The 7,466-nt window shown below is 36.3% G+C and overlaps 1 non-coding gene across 1 annotated transcript; it reads right to left on the reverse strand.

Annotated features, from left to right (window-relative positions):
• Positions 1–7,154: 7,154 nt before the first annotated feature.
• TRNAY-GUA lies at positions 7,155–7,252 on the reverse strand. The gene is made up of 2 exons: positions 7,216–7,252; positions 7,155–7,194 (listed from the first exon to the last, which is right to left on the reverse strand). It is a non-coding gene; the product is annotated as a tRNA-Tyr (tRNA).
• Positions 7,253–7,466: the final 214 nt, after the last annotated feature.

Raw genomic sequence — 7,466 nt, forward strand, 5'->3', positions numbered from 1 at the left:
ACGTTCTTTCGGCTTTGTTCCTGGCTTCCAATGTGGCTACTGCACGGCCACTCTTGAAACCTAGCTCATCAACTCTCGCCGCACGTTTGAAATTGGATGGGGGGATGATAACGATCAGCCATCGAATTGCTGGGACTCTTGATTCAGCTTCAAGCGTGCTCTTCAGAAATTATACTCTTCTTTGTGAACGGCGAGACGTACCTTGGCCATGGATGTTGCGAAGCATTCGTATAATCGCGAAGCAGTGCTGGCCGAACATGATGGATACTCTGGGGTTTACTGCTGAAGAAGGAGATATTCTCGAAGGCTATTGTGTTCATGAAACGTCTCCACCGCAGCAGGCCGTTGGACTCGCTAGGGTTTCTCGATGAGGATGAGGACTCAGGTTCCATGAGTGCATGCATGCATGGCTTCGGATTTGGATTTTTTTGGTTATTATAAGATAATTTGAATAATTATTGTGTGCTTGTTATTTTTAATTTTACGTTTTACTTGAATTTTGTGTTTGCATTGAGTCAGAGTGATTAATTATATAATATTGTGCTCTGTTGTGGGTCTGCAGTATTGTATTTGTTTTAATTAAATAGGTTTGATCATTTTTAAACGTGAATCAAAAATTGGAAAATCTTCAGTTTTATGTACAGTGGACTTATTATATGTAAGCACTAAATTAAGTGTGTTTATGTGATGTTTTATTAAATTATTAAGAATTGAAATTTTGGTTTCATATTCGGAATAATTGCCTCAACTGCCGCGAAAATGCTGAACCAGCGCTGTTGCGTTGAGGCTTTTCTTAATATACACCAACACTTAAAAATCGAATTAATTATTTCAAGTCAATGTCAAAAAGCAATAAACTTAAATGTTTTTTTTTTATATGAAATAAAACTTAAATTTGTTAATTTTAATAGAATACATATTAATTATATATCATGATAAGCGAATTTTAGGTATGGTAGGAAAATATTAGATTATAATTTTGAATTTTCAATTTTCAAATTAACTAATAGAACAACTGAATTAAAAGTTTACATATCTCAAACCTAATAATATTGTATCCAAACACATCAAGTCAAATTAAAAAATGCTTTGATATTAAAAGAGTTATAAAATCGAGTTTGATTATTTAAGAAAAAAAATTAAGAAAGTCATCAATATATATTTGAAATTCAATAATAAATGTCTGTAATAGTAACAATATACATGGAAATGATAAGTTAATTAGAATTGAATCAATAATGGTCTTAATATCAGAGTATTAAAGCCATTCAAGGCAAATAAATACGAAGAAATTAACTAAATGAAGAGAATAAAATGTTTTTGTGACATTTCAATTACCCAAAATCCAAATCCAAGCATGAATTTGATTTACAATAGCCAAAAAAGGGCACTTTCCCAATTTTTACAATCAAACATAACATTGTCTAATGTCATCAACAAGTAGTCAGGTAATTCTTGTTCTATTCTGATTTGCAGATTTTTGTTTCTTCAAAACCCTCCTCAGAGACTTCCGATCGCCCTTCTCATAAGCATCACAATGCGCATTTACTTCCATCCTTAGTTTCAACAGGTTTTGTCCAGAAAAGCATGGCGCAGCCAATTCGCAAAATAACAGTAACACTGCATCTCATCATCAAAAACTCTTGAGGGGTGGTTTCAAATGGTTATTTCAAACACAATGTCTTGAATGTGGGTAATTCTGCAAGCAACCTACTAACAATAAATCAAAATCATCGACTTCGAAAAATCTTAAAAAAAAAAAATTTTCCAATTAAAAAGAAAAGAATAAATAAAAACCTGGCCTTTTTCGGCGATGATGAGATGTCTTGAACATTATGAGGATGATGATGACTCTTGGAGATAGGAGATAGGCAAAATCAGCAGACTCATAAGGGTTAAAATCAAGAAGAAGGAATCCTCTTTTCTCTCAAAACTCTTCAAATCCATCTTCTTTTTCACAAAAAATATGGATCGAAGGGAGTCCCTCTTCTGAGATATCTCGTTGGCCTCCATCTATCACTTCCTCCTCCACCAATTTTTTTTTTTTTTTTTTTCTGTTTTTTCAAGTTTTAAAACAAATTAACCAAAATAATGAAAATTAATAACCCCAAGAAATTGGTCTAGTGATAAAAAAAGTTTGTTTCATTCATTAACTTTTTAGGTTCAAATCACCTTAAGGTTATTTAACACATTCATGTCTTACTTAGAACATTGAGTTAACAGGGTGTTTCATGAGTCTTAGGGATTAACTGAGATACGCATAAACTGGTTTGAACATTCCGATTATAAAAAATAAAAAATAATAGTAATAAATGTAGAATTCGGAATATGATATGTGTGGTTAGTATGAATAATACTACATATTTCAAGAATTATTGTAAAATTTTGCTTTCAAGTAATGCATTATCTTATGTTGTATTGATGTGTAAATGAAAAAAAATGATATTGTAAATACATCGTAATGCTAAAAACAGTGACATATTACTTGAAAAATTATTTAAGTGATATTTCTTTCATAAATGTTGCAGTTTTAGTATTATGGGATACAAATACTTCAATCTTATTAAGTGATTGACGTTAGTGTCATTAGCCTACTTTCTTAACGCTATAAGGGAAAAGTTGACATTCCATTAATATATAAAATTTCTCTAAATAAAGCTTTAAAAAAAAAAAAACCGTCATCTAATAAGACTTTAGTGTTTGGTTCTCATGAAACTGGGGCAAAGTTATATACTTCAAACGTCAAGGATGAAAATAGGGCAAACGATGGCCGTGTTTGGTTCATTATTCCTGCGCATATTCCCAATCCTATTCTCTAAATAATCTTTGGCACATTATTATAAAAATATTACCTAATTTTTTGTAATTACTTTTAGACCCCATAAGGTTATTAATTTCATTAAATACCCCTTGAAAAAAAGTTTAAAAAATAACAAAAACACACCGGGACCCATACTTGACAGATTCCGGTAACCACCGTCGGTGGTAGCCGAAATCTGCCACAACGGTGAATTACCGACCAGAACTGGCCGATAATTCACCGATCTGGCCCTTTCCAACCAGATCCACAGTGGATCTGGCAGGAAAAGGCCAGATCTGGATGGCCGTCGTTGACCAAAAACGACGGCCATATCTTTGGCCGTCGTTGACGGTCAAAGATGGTCATCGTTTTGGCCTTTTCCGACAGTCGACTGCCATAGCAGGTCATAGAACTGGCCTTTTTCGGCCAGATCCGTGGTGGATCTGGCCAGAAAAGGTTATAACGACGCGTTACGACACAGATCCGACCAGTCTTTGTCTTAATGCGATTTTTCGGCCAGATTCCGGCGGTGGTGGCCGGAATCTGGCACTGTAGGTGGTAGGGGTATTTTTGTCATTTTATATGTTGGGGTGTTTAATTAAATTAGTAAACTTATGGGCTTTTTTATAAATTTTTAAATTTTACCTTGTAATACTCCCCTATTCAACTATCCAATATTATTCCTAAAATCCTATCGAAAATAATGAACCAAACGCACCTGATATGTTCCCACCCAAACTTTGCCTTAAAGACAAGTTAGTACCCAAAAAGTTTCAAAATGACAAATACCCACTTTCCGTTTACATTTGTTAGTGAATTCCATCTATAGTAACTAAAAATACTAAAACGCCCTTATTATTTTCTTCTTTCTCCTCTTTTCTTTCTTCTCCACTACTTTAAACACATCTCCTTCTCCGAGATTTCAGCTTTTCATTTGCAACAACAAAAGTGCCCCACCAACAACCACCACCACCACCACCTCGGCAGTAACCACCACAACAATAATCGTCCCAACAACAACCACTACATGAACAACCGCCCCAACAGCAGCCACCACAACATTAACCACCCTTGAAGTTTTCTTAGCAGTTCAATTCAGTCATGCTCCCTATATAAATTATTGAAATATCACCATTTTTCTCTGAAATTTGATCTTCAGCTCTTTAATAATGCGATGAATCTATGATATTTGCTTAAGTGATTGTTAAATTGTTTGCCAAATAGTGGACGCTCTTTCTGCTTTGAAATACGCCTTGGCTTATCCAAACGGTGGGTTTCAAAGCTGGGATGCAGCATTTGTTGATCCATGCACCTGGCTTCACGTTACAGGCAATGATGATAACAAAGTCACAAGGCTGTATGTATATTCCACCTTTCGTTAGTTTATTTAAAGATTATTGAGTTTAGATTTGGCTGTCTGAGAACTCAATTTTTTTAACTTGAAAGTGAAATTTCAATTTGCTTCTTGAAGGGATCTTGGAAATTATGGACTCCAATGATCTCTTGTCCCTGAGCTTGGATCTTTGGCTAATCTTTTGTAAGAGTTAGCTGGATGAGAGCATAATATTATTCCCAAATCCTATCCAATGATCTCGGTGAGAAACCATGGAAACAAGAGAGTCATATTCGGGACTAGACCCAGCAAGCAAATATGGAATAATTTCAGCACACGTCAGAGCTTGACCAGAATGGCCAATTCGTCCGTGAGACGTTTGATAGTCATGAAGTAATCAGTTGCAGATTGATTACCTTTTGAAGGGTAGAGAGTTGAGTGCAACATGTACCGCTTTAGCACGGGATTGGGATGCAAAAGCGAACTGAGGGCCTTCAAACTACAAGCGGAGCAGCAGTGAGAACCTGGGCAAGAACTTATCAGAAAGAGAAGAGTTTATGCAGCTAAGAATAAGATTATCCTGGGTTTCCCAAAGATCATATGAGGGTTAGGGGTGGTAGAGCCATCAAAGGAGTGATGGTTTTTGCAGGTTGCTGAATGGTGCCATCGATGTAGCCGTAGACTCTCTGGCCTTTGAGGTAAGGAACATGGTGGCTTTCCACGTAGGGTAATTAAGACGTGTGAGTTTGGTGGGGTTGATGGAGGAAGATGGGTGAAGGTGGGAAGGTTGGTTTCGGCAACATTAGAAGTGGAGGAATTTGAGGAGGCAGACATCTTGAAGAGGATTGGTTTAGACGTGAGTCCTTTTGGGCTCTGATACCATGTAGAGTTAGCTGGATGAGAGATAGATGGATAAGAATCTTCAGATATTTTTCAGTGTGTACAACGTATATATTTATAACACACTCTCATAACTTTCTCCTATACATAAGCTACTCAAAAATCAAAAACACTATCACAAACGTAACAAGTGTTGGCCAGAAATATCAGTGTAATCTTCTCTGTTTTGACTGGGTATTCTGTTCCGAAATATCAGTTGCATCTTCTCTGTTTGACTGGGCACTCTTGTTCCTTGGCTGCTGTTGTGCGTTAGAAGCAGGTTCTGTTTTACCTCCAATATCTTTCCATATTTGTAAGAACATTTTGCTGTTGTTGGAGTGGTTAATGTTGTGGTGGCTGCTGTTGGGGTGGTTGTTGATGTGGTTGTTGGCGGGACGATTGTTTGTGTGGTGGTTACTGCCGGGGTGGTGGTGGTTGTTGGTGGGGCACTTTTGTTGTCATGGAGAAGATGTGTTTAAAGCGGTGGAGCAGAAAAAGGGAAGAAGAAGAAAAGAGGAGAAAGAAGAAAATAGTAAGTGTGTTTTAGTATTTTTAGACTATAGATAGAATTCACTAAAGATGTGGACGCAAAGTGGGTATTGTTGTTTGAAACTTTTTGCGTACTAACTTGTCTTTAAGGCAAAGTTTGGGTGAGAACATGTCGTTCGGCCATGAAAATACACAGTAGCATACATATTAATTAAGGCTAAAATACGAGAAACACGGTTTCAAAAAGTGACACTTACGGGGTATAATAAAAATTGACCAAGTTAGCCAGGGTTGGACTAACTTTTGTTGTGGGTGGTGTGATCGGAGCCCAGGTCTGCACGTGCATGATGCGGTGGAGCTGATAACAAAACTAGCCAAGACTCTCCTGTAAATGTCACTAATTCCAAGAACCATACTTTAATGATTAGCAAAGTAAATTTTGTTATTAAATTAACCCAGTGCGAGTTTGGGCTATAACTTTTGAGAGAATGGAGGTGAAGTCAAGTCACCACAAGGGTTAGAATGATGAATACCTATGAGAAGGAAAAGGTCAAGATCTTCAATTTGGTATTGTAATTTTCTTAATCTCAGAAAGGCTAGTTGAAGAAGATCAAGAGTTAAGCTCAGGGGTTCATAAAGATTTGGTAAATCGAGGGCCGGCGGCTAAAGGTAGAATAAACAAACAAAAGAGTTTCTTCTTAACGACAATGTTGAGAAGCAACAAGTAAAGCATTTTTTGTGCATTGAGAAATTGGTATTTTTAGTACTGGTCACATGATTCTGTGAATTGGTTTCATGCTTTTATCTTTATTCTTCTAAGATGGAAAAAAGTAGAAACAAAGCAAGAAAAAGAAAAGATAATGAACACCTTCTTTCATAGAGTAATTTGATTAAAATCTCAATAATAAAAAAAATATAAATGACCCAGAAATATTTGAACCTTTTGATGATATTGGTGTAAATGCGTAGAGCAATTACCTGCAACTGCATAATTGAAGGCAGAAGTTACTTTTTATTAAGTCCTTTGTTATTTAACACATAAATTCACACATTTATGTCTGTGACTGTTGAGAATCAGAAATCACAGCTTCATTGTCATAAATTCTCTTGGTTTCAAGAAAATAGAGAAGAGATTGTCAGGAATATAAGTAGTATTGTGTTATATTAAACTTGTGTTTATTAAGTGTCATAATGCAAATGAAACAGAGCAAAAAATTCCCAACAAATCAAAAAGAAATTGAGATGTAAGACAATACCAGCATAGCAATTCATGTAAGCAGGCCATACCACATTTAGACGTTAATAATGGCCCATTTATGCTCTATAGCTCCAGCCAAATTCAAGAAGAACGGGGCCCAGAACAACTCTTTCTCCCACTGTAATAACATGTTGAAATGTTTTGTGTACTGGGTAGAATCTAAAAATATACCTGTGAATATGAAGAAGATAATAAACTTACACCCTATAAACTATTTTAATTCTTGAATGAAGAAGCAAATGGAATAATATGCTGTAGGTGCCTATGTCGTGAAATGGAATAGGAATAATATTTTTGGTGCAGTGAACAGTTCTCACTCTCTCTCCTCCACTTTCTCAGTAAACAATCAGAAAAAAAAAATAAAAATCCGATCTCAGTAAACAATCAGAAAAAGGTCCGACCTGCCGGATTCGAACCAGCGACCTACCTAAGGATAGCCGCCAAGTGGTGTACCCACTACAGTCCTCCGCTCTACCAACTGAGCTAAGGTTGGAAAAGCTGGGTGCTGGGATTCGAGCCCAGGTCTCTACGGCCACAACGTAGAATTCTTACCACAACTACAGCCACCATTTTGTTGAAATAGTGGATTCTCTAAAAATACTAACAAATAAACCAACTTCAATCTGCCCCCCATCCGAATTGGTAAAACAAAACTTAACCCAAGACTCTCCTGATTAAATGTGACTAATTCCGAGAAGCATACTTTA

This window comes from Pistacia vera, unplaced genomic scaffold (assembly GCF_008641045.1).
Source record: "Pistacia vera cultivar Batoury unplaced genomic scaffold, PisVer_v2 Contig314, whole genome shotgun sequence".
Lineage (NCBI taxonomy): Eukaryota > Viridiplantae > Streptophyta > Magnoliopsida > Sapindales > Anacardiaceae > Pistacia > Pistacia vera.